The sequence below is a fragment of the Ranitomeya variabilis genome, chromosome 1, assembly GCF_051348905.1.
Source record: "Ranitomeya variabilis isolate aRanVar5 chromosome 1, aRanVar5.hap1, whole genome shotgun sequence".
Classification (NCBI taxonomy): domain Eukaryota; kingdom Metazoa; phylum Chordata; class Amphibia; order Anura; family Dendrobatidae; genus Ranitomeya; species Ranitomeya variabilis.
Genome location: NC_135232.1, coordinates 846,046,941 through 846,062,424, shown reverse-complemented (window position 1 = coordinate 846,062,424; position 15,484 = coordinate 846,046,941). Strand labels below are relative to the sequence as shown.

The 15,484-nt window shown below is 37.9% G+C and overlaps 21 non-coding genes across 21 annotated transcripts; all 21 read right to left on the bottom strand.

Moving 5' to 3' along the window:
- Positions 1–339: 339 nt before the first annotated feature.
- Positions 340–412, bottom strand: TRNAK-UUU (transfer RNA lysine (anticodon UUU)). Its single transcript has one exon. It is a non-coding gene; the product is annotated as a tRNA-Lys (tRNA).
- Positions 413–1,021: 609 nt separating this feature from the next.
- Positions 1,022–1,094, bottom strand: TRNAK-UUU (transfer RNA lysine (anticodon UUU)). The gene has a single exon. It is a non-coding gene; the product is annotated as a tRNA-Lys (tRNA).
- Positions 1,095–1,702: 608 nt separating this feature from the next.
- TRNAK-UUU (transfer RNA lysine (anticodon UUU)) lies at positions 1,703–1,775 on the bottom strand. The gene has a single exon. It is a non-coding gene; the product is annotated as a tRNA-Lys (tRNA).
- A 613-nt stretch (positions 1,776–2,388) lies between these two features.
- On the bottom strand, positions 2,389–2,461 carry TRNAK-UUU (transfer RNA lysine (anticodon UUU)). The gene has a single exon. It is a non-coding gene; the product is annotated as a tRNA-Lys (tRNA).
- A 608-nt stretch (positions 2,462–3,069) lies between these two features.
- TRNAK-UUU (transfer RNA lysine (anticodon UUU)) lies at positions 3,070–3,142 on the bottom strand. Its single transcript has one exon. It is a non-coding gene; the product is annotated as a tRNA-Lys (tRNA).
- A 609-nt stretch (positions 3,143–3,751) lies between these two features.
- TRNAK-UUU (transfer RNA lysine (anticodon UUU)) lies at positions 3,752–3,824 on the bottom strand. Its single transcript has one exon. It is a non-coding gene; the product is annotated as a tRNA-Lys (tRNA).
- A 604-nt stretch (positions 3,825–4,428) lies between these two features.
- On the bottom strand, positions 4,429–4,501 carry TRNAK-UUU (transfer RNA lysine (anticodon UUU)). The gene has a single exon. It is a non-coding gene; the product is annotated as a tRNA-Lys (tRNA).
- A 604-nt stretch (positions 4,502–5,105) lies between these two features.
- Positions 5,106–5,178, bottom strand: TRNAK-UUU (transfer RNA lysine (anticodon UUU)). The gene has a single exon. It is a non-coding gene; the product is annotated as a tRNA-Lys (tRNA).
- Positions 5,179–5,786: 608 nt separating this feature from the next.
- On the bottom strand, positions 5,787–5,859 carry TRNAK-UUU (transfer RNA lysine (anticodon UUU)). The gene has a single exon. It is a non-coding gene; the product is annotated as a tRNA-Lys (tRNA).
- Positions 5,860–6,463: 604 nt separating this feature from the next.
- On the bottom strand, positions 6,464–6,536 carry TRNAK-UUU (transfer RNA lysine (anticodon UUU)). Its single transcript has one exon. It is a non-coding gene; the product is annotated as a tRNA-Lys (tRNA).
- A 608-nt stretch (positions 6,537–7,144) lies between these two features.
- TRNAK-UUU (transfer RNA lysine (anticodon UUU)) lies at positions 7,145–7,217 on the bottom strand. Its single transcript has one exon. It is a non-coding gene; the product is annotated as a tRNA-Lys (tRNA).
- A 609-nt stretch (positions 7,218–7,826) lies between these two features.
- TRNAK-UUU (transfer RNA lysine (anticodon UUU)) lies at positions 7,827–7,899 on the bottom strand. Its single transcript has one exon. It is a non-coding gene; the product is annotated as a tRNA-Lys (tRNA).
- Positions 7,900–8,503: 604 nt separating this feature from the next.
- TRNAK-UUU (transfer RNA lysine (anticodon UUU)) lies at positions 8,504–8,576 on the bottom strand. The gene has a single exon. It is a non-coding gene; the product is annotated as a tRNA-Lys (tRNA).
- Positions 8,577–9,180: 604 nt separating this feature from the next.
- TRNAK-UUU (transfer RNA lysine (anticodon UUU)) lies at positions 9,181–9,253 on the bottom strand. Its single transcript has one exon. It is a non-coding gene; the product is annotated as a tRNA-Lys (tRNA).
- A 604-nt stretch (positions 9,254–9,857) lies between these two features.
- Positions 9,858–9,930, bottom strand: TRNAK-UUU (transfer RNA lysine (anticodon UUU)). The gene has a single exon. It is a non-coding gene; the product is annotated as a tRNA-Lys (tRNA).
- A 608-nt stretch (positions 9,931–10,538) lies between these two features.
- On the bottom strand, positions 10,539–10,611 carry TRNAK-UUU (transfer RNA lysine (anticodon UUU)). The gene has a single exon. It is a non-coding gene; the product is annotated as a tRNA-Lys (tRNA).
- Positions 10,612–11,220: 609 nt separating this feature from the next.
- TRNAK-UUU (transfer RNA lysine (anticodon UUU)) lies at positions 11,221–11,293 on the bottom strand. Its single transcript has one exon. It is a non-coding gene; the product is annotated as a tRNA-Lys (tRNA).
- Positions 11,294–12,574: 1,281 nt separating this feature from the next.
- Positions 12,575–12,647, bottom strand: TRNAK-UUU (transfer RNA lysine (anticodon UUU)). The gene has a single exon. It is a non-coding gene; the product is annotated as a tRNA-Lys (tRNA).
- Positions 12,648–13,251: 604 nt separating this feature from the next.
- On the bottom strand, positions 13,252–13,324 carry TRNAK-UUU (transfer RNA lysine (anticodon UUU)). Its single transcript has one exon. It is a non-coding gene; the product is annotated as a tRNA-Lys (tRNA).
- Positions 13,325–13,932: 608 nt separating this feature from the next.
- Positions 13,933–14,005, bottom strand: TRNAK-UUU (transfer RNA lysine (anticodon UUU)). Its single transcript has one exon. It is a non-coding gene; the product is annotated as a tRNA-Lys (tRNA).
- Positions 14,006–14,614: 609 nt separating this feature from the next.
- Positions 14,615–14,687, bottom strand: TRNAK-UUU (transfer RNA lysine (anticodon UUU)). The gene has a single exon. It is a non-coding gene; the product is annotated as a tRNA-Lys (tRNA).
- Between the last annotated feature and the right edge of the window lie 797 nt (positions 14,688–15,484).

The following is a 15,484-nucleotide window of genomic DNA, read 5'->3' as shown; positions in this document are numbered from 1 at the left end:
GCTTTCTCCAAAGCTGAATTCACATACGTACAGCTCAGTACTGATGTTTATTGTCTTTCATAATGTTGATGCCACATGTGCTACAGAGAAAAGTAGAACTCACTTTGGTTCTGCTTGCTTTTTATGGGAAACACATGTTCCTGCTTAATATCACTGTACAATGCCAAAATCAAGCAAAGCATCGTGCATTCAGTTTGGACATATTCAAATGTATCTTTTCCTATCTAGAAGAAAAGCAACATTTTTATTTTTTAATAACAAATGAGTGAACTAAGCATGTAACTTAACTTAAAGCACAAGCTGAAATTTAAACAAAGTGATAGGATGAAATTTAAAAGACGCCTGAACAGGGACTTGAACCCTGGACCCTCAGATTAAAAGTCTGATGCTCTACCGACTGAGCTACCCAGGCCCTCTCCAGAAAAAAGTTTGTACATTTTTTAAGATTCTCTTCCTATTCATCGATCTGTACCCTAAGATATGCTGCTTTCTTTATGTCACTGTGCAAACTCAAAATCAAAGTCAACACTGCCAGCACAATGAGGTGTCAGGTTACATCTCTTTTTTAACTCTATGCATAGGAAAATGGGAAAGAGCAGTGTTGAGCACTCAGCCCAGTGAAAAGCTATCAGACTTGTGCAGTTACAAGCAGGTGGAGCTGCAACATCAAGCAATTGATTTAGCTTTCCCCAAAGCTGAATTCACATACGTACAGCTCAGTACTGATGTTTATTGTCTTTCATAATGTTGATGCCACATGTGCTACAGAGAAAAGTAGAACTCACTTTGGTTCTGCTTGCTTTTTATGGGAAACATATGTTCCTGCTTAATATCACTGTACAATGCCAAAATCAAGCAAAGCATCGTGCATTCAGTTTGGACATATTCAAATGTATCTTTTCCTATCTAGAAGAAAAGCAACATTTTTATTTTTTAATAACAAATGAGTGAACTAAGCATGTAACTTAACTTAAAGCACAAGCTGAAATTTAAACAAAGTGATAGGATGAAATTTAAAAGACGCCTGAACAGGGACTTGAACCCTGGACCCTCAGATTAAAAGTCTGATGCTCTACCGACTGAGCTACCCAGGCCCTCTCCAGAAAAAAGTTTGTACATTTTTTAAGATTCTCTTCCTATTCATCGATCTGTACCCTAAGATATGCTGCTTTCTTTATGTCACTGTGCAAACTCAAAATCAAAGTCAACACTGCCAGCACAATGAGGTGTCAGGTTACATCTCTTTTTTAACTCTATGCATAGGAAAATGGGAAAGAGCAGTGTTGAGCACTCAGCCCAGTGAAAAGCTATCAGACTTGTGCAGTTACAAGCAGGTGGAGCTGCAACATCAAGCAATTGATTTAGCTTTCTCCAAAGCTGAATTCACATACGTACAGCTCAGTACTGATGTTTATTGTCTTTCATAATGTTGATGCCACATGTGCTACAGAGAAAAGTAGAACTCACTGTGGTTCTGCTTGCTTTTTATGGGAAACATATGTTCCTGCTTAATATCACTGTACAATGCCAAAATCAAGCAAAGCATCGTGCATTCAGTTTGGACATATTCAAATGTATCTTTTCCTATCTAGAAGAAAAGCAACATTTTTATTTTTTAATACAAATGAGTGAACTAAGCATGTAACTTAACTTAAAGCACAAGCTGAAATTTAAACAAAGTGATAGGATGAAATTTAAAAGACGCCTGAACAGGGACTTGAACCCTGGACCCTCAGATTAAAAGTCTGATGCTCTACCGACTGAGCTACCCAGGCCCTTTCCAGAAAAAAGTTTGTACATTTTTTAAGATTCTCTTCCTATTCATCGATCTGTACCCTAAGATATGCTGCTTTCTTTATGTCACTGTGCAAACTCAAAATCAAAGTCAACACTGTCTGCCAGCACAATGAGGTGTCAGGTTACATCTCTTTTTTAACTCTATGCATAGGAAAATGGGAAAGAGCAGTGTTGAGCACTCAGCCCAGTGAAAAGCTATCAGACTTGTGCAGTTACAAGCAGGTGGAGCTGCAACATCAAGCAATTGATTTAGCTTTCTCCAAAGCTGAATTCACATACGTACAGCTCAGTACTGATGTTTATTGTCTTTCATAATGTTGATGCCACATGTGCTACAGAGAAAAGTAGAACTCACTTTGGTTCTGCTTGCTTTTTATGGGAAACATATGTTCCTGCTTAATATCACTGTACAATGCAAAAATCAAGCAAAGCATCGTGCATTCAGTTTGGACATAATCAAATGTATCTTTTCCTATCTAGAAGAAAAGCCACAATTTTTTTTTTTAATAACAAATGAGTGAACTAAGCATGTAACTTAACTTAAAGCACAAGCTGAAATTTAAACAAAGTGATAGGATGAAATTTAAAAGACGCCTGAACAGGGACTTGAACCCTGGACCCTCAGATTAAAAGTCTGATGCTCTACCGACTGAGCTACCCAGGCCCTCTCCAGAAAAAAGTTTGTACATTTTTTAAGATTCTCTTCCTATTCATCGATCTGTACCCTAAGATATGCTGCTTTCTTTATGTCACTGTGCAAACTCAAAATCAAAGTCAACACTGCCAGCACAATGAGGTGTCAGGTTACATCTCTTTTTTAACTCTATGCATAGGAAAATGGGAAAGAGCAGTGTTGAGCACTCAGCCCAGTGAAAAGCTATCAGACTTGTGCAGTTACAAGCAGGTGGAGCTGCAACATCAAGCAATTGATTTAGCTTTCTCCAAAGCTGAATTCACATACGTACAGCTCAGTACTGATGTTTATTGTCTTTCATAATGTTGATGCCACATGTGCTACAGAGAAAAGTAGAACTCACTGTGGTTCTGCTTGCTTTTTATGGGAAACATATGTTCCTGCTTAATATCACTGTACAATGCCAAAATCAAGCAAAGCATCGTGCATTCAGTTTGGACATATTCAAATGTATCTTTTCCTATCTAGAAGAAAAGCAACATTTTTATTTTTTAATACAAATGAGTGAACTAAGCATGTAACTTAACTTAAAGCACAAGCTGAAATTTAAACAAAGTGATAGGATGAAATTTAAAAGACGCCTGAACAGGGACTTGAACCCTGGACCCTCAGATTAAAAGTCTGATGCTCTACCGACTGAGCTACCCAGGCCCTTTCCAGAAAAAAGTTTGTACATTTTTTAAGATTCTCTTCCTATTCATCGATCTGTACCCTAAGATATGCTGCTTTCTTTATGTCACTGTGCAAACTCAAAATCAAAGTCAACACTGCCAGCACAATGAGGTGTCAGGTTACATCTCTTTTTTAACTCTATGCATAGGAAAATGGGAAAGAGCAGTGTTGAGCACTCAGCCCAGTGAAAAGCTATCAGACTTGTGCAGTTACAAGCAGGTGGAGCTGCAACATCAAGCAATTGATTTAGCTTTCTCCAAAGCTGAATTCACATACGTACAGCTCAGTACTGATGTTTATTGTCTTTCATAATGTTGATGCCACATGTGCTACAGAGAAAAGTAGAACTCACTTTGGTTCTGCTTGCTTTTTATGGGAAACATATGTTCCTGCTTAATATCACTGTACAATGCCAAAATCAAGCAAAGCATCGTGCATTCAGTTTGGACATATTCAAATGTATCTTTTCCTATCTAGAAGAAAAGCAACATTTTTATTTTTTAATAACAAATGAGTGAACTAAGCATGTAACTTAACTTAAAGCACAAGCTGAAATTTAAACAAAGTGATAGGATGAAATTTAAAAGATGCCTGAACAGGGACTTGAACCCTGGACCCTCAGATTAAAAGTCTGATGCTCTACCGACTGAGCTACCCAGGCCCTCTCCAGAAAAAAGTTTGTACATTTTTTTTCCTATTCATCGACCTGTACCCTAAGATATGCTGCTTTCTTTATGTCACTGTGCAAACTCAAAATCAAAGTCAACACTGTCTGCCAGCACAATGAGGTGTCAGGTTACATCTCTTTTTTAACTCTATGCATAGGAAAATGGGAAAGAGCAGTGTTGAGCACTCAGCCCAGTGAAAAGCTATCAGACTTGTGCAGTTACAAGCAGGTGGAGCTGCAACATCAAGCAATTGATTTAGCTTTCTCCAAAGCTGAATTCACATACGTACAGCTCAGTACTGATGTTTATTGTCTTTCATAATGTTGATGCCACATGTGCTACAGAGAAAAGTAGAACTCACTTTGGTTCTGCTTGCTTTTTATGGGAAACATATGTTCCTGCTTAATATCACTGTACAATGCCAAAATCAAGCAAAGCATCGTGCATTCAGTTTGGACATATTCAAATGTATCTTTTCCTATCTAGAAGAAAAGCAACATTTTTATTTTTTAATAACAAATGAGTGAACTAAGCATGTAACTTAACTTAAAGCACAAGCTGAAATTTAAACAAAGTGATAGGATGAAATTTAAAAGACGCCTGAACAGGGACTTGAACCCTGGACCCTCAGATTAAAAGTCTGATGCTCTACCGACTGAGCTACCCAGGCCCTCTCCAGAAAAAAGTTTGTACATTTTTTTTCCTATTCATCGACCTGTACCCTAAGATATGCTGCTTTCTTTATGTCACTGTGCAAACTCAAAATCAAAGTCAACACTGTCTGCCAGCACAATGAGGTGTCAGGTTACATCTCTTTTTTAACTCTATGCATAGGAAAATGGGAAAGAGCAGTGTTGAGCACTCAGCCCAGTGAAAAGCTATCAGACTTGTGCAGTTACAAGCAGGTGGAGCTGCAACATCAAGCAATTGATTTAGCTTTCTCCAAAGCTGAATTCACATACGTACAGCTCAGTACTGATGTTTATTGTCTTTCATAATGTTGATGCCACATGTGCTACAGAGAAAAGTAGAACTCACTTTGGTTCTGCTTGCTTTTTATGGGAAACATATGTTCCTGCTTAATATCACTGTACAATGCCAAAATCAAGCAAAGCATCGTGCATTCAGTTTGGACATATTCAAATGTATCTTTTCCTATCTAGAAGAAAAGCAACATTTTTTTTTTTTAATAACAAATGAGTGAACTAAGCATGTAACTTAACTTAAAGCACAAGCTGAAATTTAAACAAAGTGATAGGATGAAATTTAAAAGACGCCTGAACAGGGACTTGAACCCTGGACCCTCAGATTAAAAGTCTGATGCTCTACCGACTGAGCTACCCAGGCCCTCTCCAGAAAAAAGTTTGTACATTTTTTAAGATTCTCTTCCTATTCATCGATCTGTACCCTAAGATATGCTGCTTTCTTTATGTCACTGTGCAAACTCAAAATCAAAGTCAACACTGCCAGCACAATGAGGTGTCAGGTTACATCTCTTTTTTAACTCTATGCATAGGAAAATGGGAAAGAGCAGTGTTGAGCACTCAGCCCAGTGAAAAGCTATCAGACTTGTGCAGTTACAAGCAGGTGGAGCTGCAACATCAAGCAATTGATTTAGCTTTCTCCAAAGCTGAATTCACATACGTACAGCTCAGTACTGATGTTTATTGTCTTTCATAATGTTGATGCCACATGTGCTACAGAGAAAAGTAGAACTCACTGTGGTTCTGCTTGCTTTTTATGGGAAACATATGTTCCTGCTTAATATCACTGTACAATGCCAAAATCAAGCAAAGCATCGTGCATTCAGTTTGGACATATTCAAATGTATCTTTTCCTATCTAGAAGAAAAGCAACATTTTTATTTTTTAATACAAAAGAGTGAACTAAGCATGTAACTTAACTTAAAGCACAAGCTGAAATTTAAACAAAGTGATAGGATGAAATTTAAAAGACGCCTGAACAGGGACTTGAACCCTGGACCCTCAGATTAAAAGTCTGATGCTCTACCGACTGAGCTACCCAGGCCCTCTCCAGAAAAAAGTTTGTACATTTTTTTTCCTATTCATTGACCTGTACCCTAAGATATGCTGCTTTCTTTATGTCACTGTGCAAACTCAAAATCAAAGTCAACACTGTCTGCCAGCACAATGAGGTGTCAGGTTACATCTCTTTTTTAACTCTATGCATAGGAAAATGGGAAAGAGCAGTGTTGAGCACTCAGCCCAGTGAAAAGCTATCAGACTTGTGCAGTTACAAGCAGGTGGAGCTGCAACATCAAGCAATTGATTTAGCTTTCTCCAAAGCTGAATTCACATACGTACAGCTCAGTACTGATGTTTATTGTCTTTCATAATGTTGATGCCACATGTGCTACAGAGAAAAGTAGAACTCACTTTGGTTCTGCTTGCTTTTTATGGGAAACATATGTTCCTGCTTAATATCACTGTACAATGCAAAAATCAAGCAAAGCATCGTGCATTCAGTTTGGACATAATCAAATGTATCTTTTCCTATCTAGAAGAAAAGCCACAATTTTTTTTTTTAATAACAAATGAGTGAACTAAGCATGTAACTTAACTTAAAGCACAAGCTGAAATTTAAACAAAGTGATAGGATGAAATTTAAAAGACGCCTGAACAGGGACTTGAACCCTGGACCCTCAGATTAAAAGTCTGATGCTCTACCGACTGAGCTACCCAGGCCCTCTCCAGAAAAAAGTTTGTACATTTTTTAAGATTCTCTTCCTATTCATCGATCTGTACCCTAAGATATGCTGCTTTCTTTATGTCACTGTGCAAACTCAAAATCAAAGTCAACACTGCCAGCACAATGAGGTGTCAGGTTACATCTCTTTTTTAACTCTATGCATAGGAAAATGGGAAAGAGCAGTGTTGAGCACTCAGCCCAGTGAAAAGCTATCAGACTTGTGCAGTTACAAGCAGGTGGAGCTGCAACATCAAGCAATTGATTTAGCTTTCTCCAAAGCTGAATTCACATACGTACAGCTCAGTACTGATGTTTATTGTCTTTCATAATGTTGATGCCACATGTGCTACAGAGAAAAGTAGAACTCACTGTGGTTCTGCTTGCTTTTTATGGGAAACATATGTTCCTGCTTAATATCACTGTACAATGCCAAAATCAAGCAAAGCATCGTGCATTCAGTTTGGACATATTCAAATGTATCTTTTCCTATCTAGAAGAAAAGCAACATTTTTATTTTTTAATACAAATGAGTGAACTAAGCATGTAACTTAACTTAAAGCACAAGCTGAAATTTAAACAAAGTGATAGGATGAAATTTAAAAGACGCCTGAACAGGGACTTGAACCCTGGACCCTCAGATTAAAAGTCTGATGCTCTACCGACTGAGCTACCCAGGCCCTTTCCAGAAAAAAGTTTGTACATTTTTTAAGATTCTCTTCCTATTCATCGATCTGTACCCTAAGATATGCTGCTTTCTTTATGTCACTGTGCAAACTCAAAATCAAAGTCAACACTGCCAGCACAATGAGGTGTCAGGTTACATCTCTTTTTTAACTCTATGCATAGGAAAATGGGAAAGAGCAGTGTTGAGCACTCAGCCCAGTGAAAAGCTATCAGACTTGTGCAGTTACAAGCAGGTGGAGCTGCAACATCAAGCAATTGATTTAGCTTTCTCCAAAGCTGAATTCACATACGTACAGCTCAGTACTGATGTTTATTGTCTTTCATAATGTTGATGCCACATGTGCTACAGAGAAAAGTAGAACTCACTTTGGTTCTGCTTGCTTTTTATGGGAAACATATGTTCCTGCTTAATATCACTGTACAATGCCAAAATCAAGCAAAGCATCGTGCATTCAGTTTGGACATATTCAAATGTATCTTTTCCTATCTAGAAGAAAAGCAACATTTTTATTTTTTAATAACAAATGAGTGAACTAAGCATGTAACTTAACTTAAAGCACAAGCTGAAATTTAAACAAAGTGATAGGATGAAATTTAAAAGATGCCTGAACAGGGACTTGAACCCTGGACCCTCAGATTAAAAGTCTGATGCTCTACCGACTGAGCTACCCAGGCCCTCTCCAGAAAAAAGTTTGTACATTTTTTTTCCTATTCATCGACCTGTACCCTAAGATATGCTGCTTTCTTTATGTCACTGTGCAAACTCAAAATCAAAGTCAACACTGTCTGCCAGCACAATGAGGTGTCAGGTTACATCTCTTTTTTAACTCTATGCATAGGAAAATGGGAAAGAGCAGTGTTGAGCACTCAGCCCAGTGAAAAGCTATCAGACTTGTGCAGTTACAAGCAGGTGGAGCTGCAACATCAAGCAATTGATTTAGCTTTCTCCAAAGCTGAATTCACATACGTACAGCTCAGTACTGATGTTTATTGTCTTTCATAATGTTGATGCCACATGTGCTACAGAGAAAAGTAGAACTCACTTTGGTTCTGCTTGCTTTTTATGGGAAACATATGTTCCTGCTTAATATCACTGTACAATGCCAAAATCAAGCAAAGCATCGTGCATTCAGTTTGGACATATTCAAATGTATCTTTTCCTATCTAGAAGAAAAGCAACATTTTTATTTTTTAATAACAAATGAGTGAACTAAGCATGTAACTTAACTTAAAGCACAAGCTGAAATTTAAACAAAGTGATAGGATGAAATTTAAAAGACGCCTGAACAGGGACTTGAACCCTGGACCCTCAGATTAAAAGTCTGATGCTCTACCGACTGAGCTACCCAGGCCCTCTCCAGAAAAAAGTTTGTACATTTTTTTTCCTATTCATCGACCTGTACCCTAAGATATGCTGCTTTCTTTATGTCACTGTGCAAACTCAAAATCAAAGTCAACACTGTCTGCCAGCACAATGAGGTGTCAGGTTACATCTCTTTTTTAACTCTATGCATAGGAAAATGGGAAAGAGCAGTGTTGAGCACTCAGCCCAGTGAAAAGCTATCAGACTTGTGCAGTTACAAGCAGGTGGAGCTGCAACATCAAGCAATTGATTTAGCTTTCTCCAAAGCTGAATTCACATACGTACAGCTCAGTACTGATGTTTATTGTCTTTCATAATGTTGATGCCACATGTGCTACAGAGAAAAGTAGAACTCACTTTGGTTCTGCTTGCTTTTTATGGGAAACATATGTTCCTGCTTAATATCACTGTACAATGCCAAAATCAAGCAAAGCATCGTGCATTCAGTTTGGACATATTCAAATGTATCTTTTCCTATCTAGAAGAAAAGCAACATTTTTATTTTTTAATAACAAATGAGTGAACTAAGCATGTAACTTAACTTAAAGCACAAGCTGAAATTTAAACAAAGTGATAGGATGAAATTTAAAAGACGCCTGAACAGGGACTTGAACCCTGGACCCTCAGATTAAAAGTCTGATGCTCTACCGACTGAGCTACCCAGGCCCTCTCCAGAAAAAAGTTTGTACATTTTTTTTCCTATTCATCGACCTGTACCCTAAGATATGCTGCTTTCTTTATGTCACTGTGCAAACTCAAAATCAAAGTCAACACTGTCTGCCAGCACAATGAGGTGTCAGGTTACATCTCTTTTTTAACTCTATGCATAGGAAAATGGGAAAGAGCAGTGTTGAGCACTCAGCCCAGTGAAAAGCTATCAGACTTGTGCAGTTACAAGCAGGTGGAGCTGCAACATCAAGCAATTGATTTAGCTTTCTCCAAAGCTGAATTCACATACGTACAGCTCAGTACTGATGTTTATTGTCTTTCATAATGTTGATGCCACATGTGCTACAGAGAAAAGTAGAACTCACTTTGGTTCTGCTTGCTTTTTATGGGAAACATATGTTCCTGCTTAATATCACTGTACAATGCCAAAATCAAGCAAAGCATCGTGCATTCAGTTTGGACATATTCAAATGTATCTTTTCCTATCTAGAAGAAAAGCAACATTTTTTTTTTTTAATAACAAATGAGTGAACTAAGCATGTAACTTAACTTAAAGCACAAGCTGAAATTTAAACAAAGTGATAGGATGAAATTTAAAAGACGCCTGAACAGGGACTTGAACCCTGGACCCTCAGATTAAAAGTCTGATGCTCTACCGACTGAGCTACCCAGGCCCTCTCCAGAAAAAAGTTTGTACATTTTTTAAGATTCTCTTCCTATTCATCGATCTGTACCCTAAGATATGCTGCTTTCTTTATGTCACTGTGCAAACTCAAAATCAAAGTCAACACTGCCAGCACAATGAGGTGTCAGGTTACATCTCTTTTTTAACTCTATGCATAGGAAAATGGGAAAGAGCAGTGTTGAGCACTCAGCCCAGTGAAAAGCTATCAGACTTGTGCAGTTACAAGCAGGTGGAGCTGCAACATCAAGCAATTGATTTAGCTTTCTCCAAAGCTGAATTCACATACGTACAGCTCAGTACTGATGTTTATTGTCTTTCATAATGTTGATGCCACATGTGCTACAGAGAAAAGTAGAACTCACTGTGGTTCTGCTTGCTTTTTATGGGAAACATATGTTCCTGCTTAATATCACTGTACAATGCCAAAATCAAGCAAAGCATCGTGCATTCAGTTTGGACATATTCAAATGTATCTTTTCCTATCTAGAAGAAAAGCAACATTTTTATTTTTTAATACAAATGAGTGAACTAAGCATGTAACTTAACTTAAAGCACAAGCTGAAATTTAAACAAAGTGATAGGATGAAATTTAAAAGACGCCTGAACAGGGACTTGAACCCTGGACCCTCAGATTAAAAGTCTGATGCTCTACCGACTGAGCTACCCAGGCCCTTTCCAGAAAAAAGTTTGTACATTTTTTAAGATTCTCTTCCTATTCATCGATCTGTACCCTAAGATATGCTGCTTTCTTTATGTCACTGTGCAAACTCAAAATCAAAGTCAACACTGCCAGCACAATGAGGTGTCAGGTTACATCTCTTTTTTAACTCTATGCATAGGAAAATGGGAAAGAGCAGTGTTGAGCACTCAGCCCAGTGAAAAGCTATCAGACTTGTGCAGTTACAAGCAGGTGGAGCTGCAACATCAAGCAATTGATTTAGCTTTCTCCAAAGCTGAATTCACATACGTACAGCTCAGTACTGATGTTTATTGTCTTTCATAATGTTGATGCCACATGTGCTACAGAGAAAAGTAGAACTCACTTTGGTTCTGCTTGCTTTTTATGGGAAACATATGTTCCTGCTTAATATCACTGTACAATGCCAAAATCAAGCAAAGCATCGTGCATTCAGTTTGGACATATTCAAATGTATCTTTTCCTATCTAGAAGAAAAGCAACATTTTTATTTTTTAATAACAAATGAGTGAACTAAGCATGTAACTTAACTTAAAGCACAAGCTGAAATTTAAACAAAGTGATAGGATGAAATTTAAAAGACGCCTGAACAGGGACTTGAACCCTGGACCCTCAGATTAAAAGTCTGATGCTCTACCGACTGAGCTACCCAGGCCCTCTCCAGAAAAAAGTTTGTACATTTTTTTTCCTATTCATCGACCTGTACCCTAAGATATGCTGCTTTCTTTATGTCACTGTGCAAACTCAAAATCAAAGTCAACACTGTCTGCCAGCACAATGAGGTGTCAGGTTACATCTCTTTTTTAACTCTATGCATAGGAAAATGGGAAAGAGCAGTGTTGAGCACTCAGCCCAGTGAAAAGCTATCAGACTTGTGCAGTTACAAGCAGGTGGAGCTGCAACATCAAGCAATTGATTTAGCTTTCTCCAAAGCTGAATTCACATACGTACAGCTCAGTACTGATGTTTATTGTCTTTCATAATGTTGATGCCACATGTGCTACAGAGAAAAGTAGAACTCACTTTGGTTCTGCTTGCTTTTTATGGGAAACATATGTTCCTGCTTAATATCACTGTACAATGCCAAAATCAAGCAAAGCATCGTGCATTCAGTTTGGACATATTCAAATGTATCTTTTCCTATCTAGAAGAAAAGCAACATTTTTATTTTTTAATAACAAATGAGTGAACTAAGCATGTAACTTAACTTAAAGCACAAGCTGAAATTTAAACAAAGTGATAGGATGAAATTTAAAAGACGCCTGAACAGGGACTTGAACTCTGGACCCTCAGATTAAAAGTCTGATGCTCTACCAACTGAGCTACCCAGGCCCTCTCCAGAAAAAAGTTTGTACATTTTTTTTCCTATTCATCGACCTGTACCCTAAGATATGCTGCTTTCTTTATGTCACTGTGCAAACTCAAAATCAAAGTCAACACTGTCTGCCAGCACAATGAGGTGTCAGGTTACATCTCTTTTTTAACTCTATGCATAGGAAAATGGGAAAGAGCAGTGTTGAGCACTCAGCCCAGTGAAAAGCTATCAGACTTGTGCAGTTACAAGCAGGTGGAGCTGCAACATCAAGCAATTGATTTAGCTTTCTCCAAAGCTGAATTCACATACGTACAGCTCAGTACTGATGTTTATTGTCTTTCATAATGTTGATGCCACATGTGCTACAGAGAAAAGTAGAACTCACTTTGGTTCTGCTTGCTTTTTATGGGAAACATATGTTCCTGCTTAATATCACTGTACAATGCCAAAATCAAGCAAAGCATCGTGCATTCAGTTTGGACATATTCAAATGTATCTTTTCCTATCTAGAAGAAAAGCAACATTTTTATTTTTTAATAACAAATGAGTGAACTAAGCATGTAACTTAACTTAAAGCACAAGCTGAAATTTAAACAAAGTGATAGGATGAAATTTAAAAGACGCCTGAACAGGGACTTGAACCCTGGACCCTCAGATTAAAAGTCTGATGCTCTACCGACTGAGCTACCCAGGCCCTCTCCAGAAAAAAGTTTGTACATTTTTTTTCCTATTCATCGACCTGTACCCTAAGATATGCTGCTTTCTTTATGTCACTGTGCAAACTCAAAATCAAAGTCAACACTGTCTGCCAGCACAATGAGGTGTCAGGTTACATCTCTTTTTTAACTCTATGCATAGGAAAATGGGAAAGAGCAGTGTTGAGCACTCAGCCCAGTGAAAAGCTATCAGACTTGTGCAGTTACAAGCAGGTGGAGCTGCAACATCAAGCAATTGATTTAGCTTTCTCCAAAGCTGAATTCACATACGTACAGCTCAGTACTGATGTTTATTGTCTTTCATAATGTTGATGCCACATGTGCTACAGAGAAAAGTAGAACTCACTTTGGTTCTGCTTGCTTTTTATGGGAAACATATGTTCCTGCTTAATATCACTGTACAATGCCAAAATCAAGCAAAGCATCGTGCATTCAGTTTGGACATATTCAAATGTATCTTTTCCTATCTAGAAGAAAAGCAACATTTTTTTTTTTTAATAACAAATGAGTGAACTAAGCATGTAACTTAACTTAAAGCACAAGCTGAAATTTAAACAAAGTGATAGGATGAAATTTAAAAGACGCCTGAACAGGGACTTGAACCCTGGACCCTCAGATTAAAAGTCTGATGCTCTACCGACTGAGCTACCCAGGCCCTCTCCAGAAAAAAGTTTGTACATTTTTTAAGATTCTCTTCCTATTCATCGATCTGTACCCTAAGATATGCTGCTTTCTTTATGTCACTGTGCAAACTCAAAATCAAAGTCAACACTGCCAGCACAATGAGGTGTCAGGTTACATCTCTTTTTTAACTCTATGCATAGGAAAATGGGAAAGAGCAGTGTTGAGCACTCAGCCCAGTGAAAAGCTATCAGACTTGTGCAGTTACAAGCAGGTGGAGCTGCAACATCAAGCAATTGATTTAGCTTTCTCCAAAGCTGAATTCACATACGTACAGCTCAGTACTGATGTTTATTGTCTTTCATAATGTTGATGCCACATGTGCTACAGAGAAAAGTAGAACTCACTGTGGTTCTGCTTGCTTTTTATGGGAAACATATGTTCCTGCTTAATATCACTGTACAATGCCAAAATCAAGCAAAGCATCGTGCATTCAGTTTGGACATATTCAAATGTATCTTTTCCTATCTAGAAGAAAAGCAACATTTTTATTTTTTAATACAAATGAGTGAACTAAGCATGTAACTTAACTTAAAGCACAAGCTGAAATTTAAACAAAGTGATAGGATGAAATTTAAAAGACGCCTGAACAGGGACTTGAACCCTGGACCCTCAGATTAAAAGTCTGATGCTCTACCGACTGAGCTACCCAGGCCCTTTCCAGAAAAAAGTTTGTACATTTTTTAAGATTCTCTTCCTATTCATCGATCTGTACCCTAAGATATGCTGCTTTCTTTATGTCACTGTGCAAACTCAAAATCAAAGTCAACACTGCCAGCACAATGAGGTGTCAGGTTACATCTCTTTTTTAACTCTATGCATAGGAAAATGGGAAAGAGCAGTGTTGAGCACTCAGCCCAGTGAAAAGCTATCAGACTTGTGCAGTTACAAGCAGGTGGAGCTGCAACATCAAGCAATTGATTTAGCTTTCTCCAAAGCTGAATTCACATACGTACAGCTCAGTACTGATGTTTATTGTCTTTCATAATGTTGATGCCACATGTGCTACAGAGAAAAGTAGAACTCACTTTGGTTCTGCTTGCTTTTTATGGGAAACATATGTTCCTGCTTAATATCACTGTACAATGCCAAAATCAAGCAAAGCATCGTGCATTCAGTTTGGACATATTCAAATGTATCTTTTCCTATCTAGAAGAAAAGCAACATTTTTATTTTTTAATAACAAATGAGTGAACTAAGCATGTAACTTAACTTAAAGCACAAGCTGAAATTTAAACAAAGTGATAGGATGAAATTTAAAAGACGCCTGAACAGGGACTTGAACCCTGGACCCTCAGATTAAAAGTCTGATGCTCTACCGACTGAGCTACCCAGGCCCTCTCCAGAAAAAAGTTTGTACATTTTTTTTCCTATTCATCGACCTGTACCCTAAGATATGCTGCTTTCTTTATGTCACTGTGCAAACTCAAAATCAAAGTCAACACTGTCTGCCAGCACAATGAGGTGTCAGGTTACATCTCTTTTTTAACTCTATGCATAGGAAAATGGGAAAGAGCAGTGTTGAGCACTCAGCCCAGTGAAAAGCTATCAGACTTGTGCAGTTACAAGCAGGTGGAGCTGCAACATCAAGCAATTGATTTAGCTTTCTCCAAAGCTGAATTCACATACGTACAGCTCAGTACTGATGTTTATTGTCTTTCATAATGTTGATGCCACATGTGCTACAGAGAAAAGTAGAACTCACTTTGGTTCTGCTTGCTTTTTATGGGAAACATATGTTCCTGCTTAATATCACTGTACAATGCCAAAATCAAGCAAAGCATCGTGCATTCAGTTTGGACATATTCAAATGTATCTTTTCCTATCTAGAAGAAAAGCAACATTTTTATTTTTTAATAACAAATGAGTGAACTAAGCATGTAACTTAACTTAAAGCACAAGCTGAAATTTAAACAAAGTGATAGGATGAAATTTAAAAGACGCCTGAACAGGGACTTGAACTCTGGACCCTCAGATTAAAAGTCTGATGCTCTACCAACTGAGCTACCCAGGCCCTCTCCAGAAAAAAGTTTGTACATTTTTTTTCCTATTCATCGACCTGTACCCTAAGATATGCTGCTTTCTTTATGTCACTGTGCAAACTCAAAATCAAAGTCAACACTGTCTGCCAGCA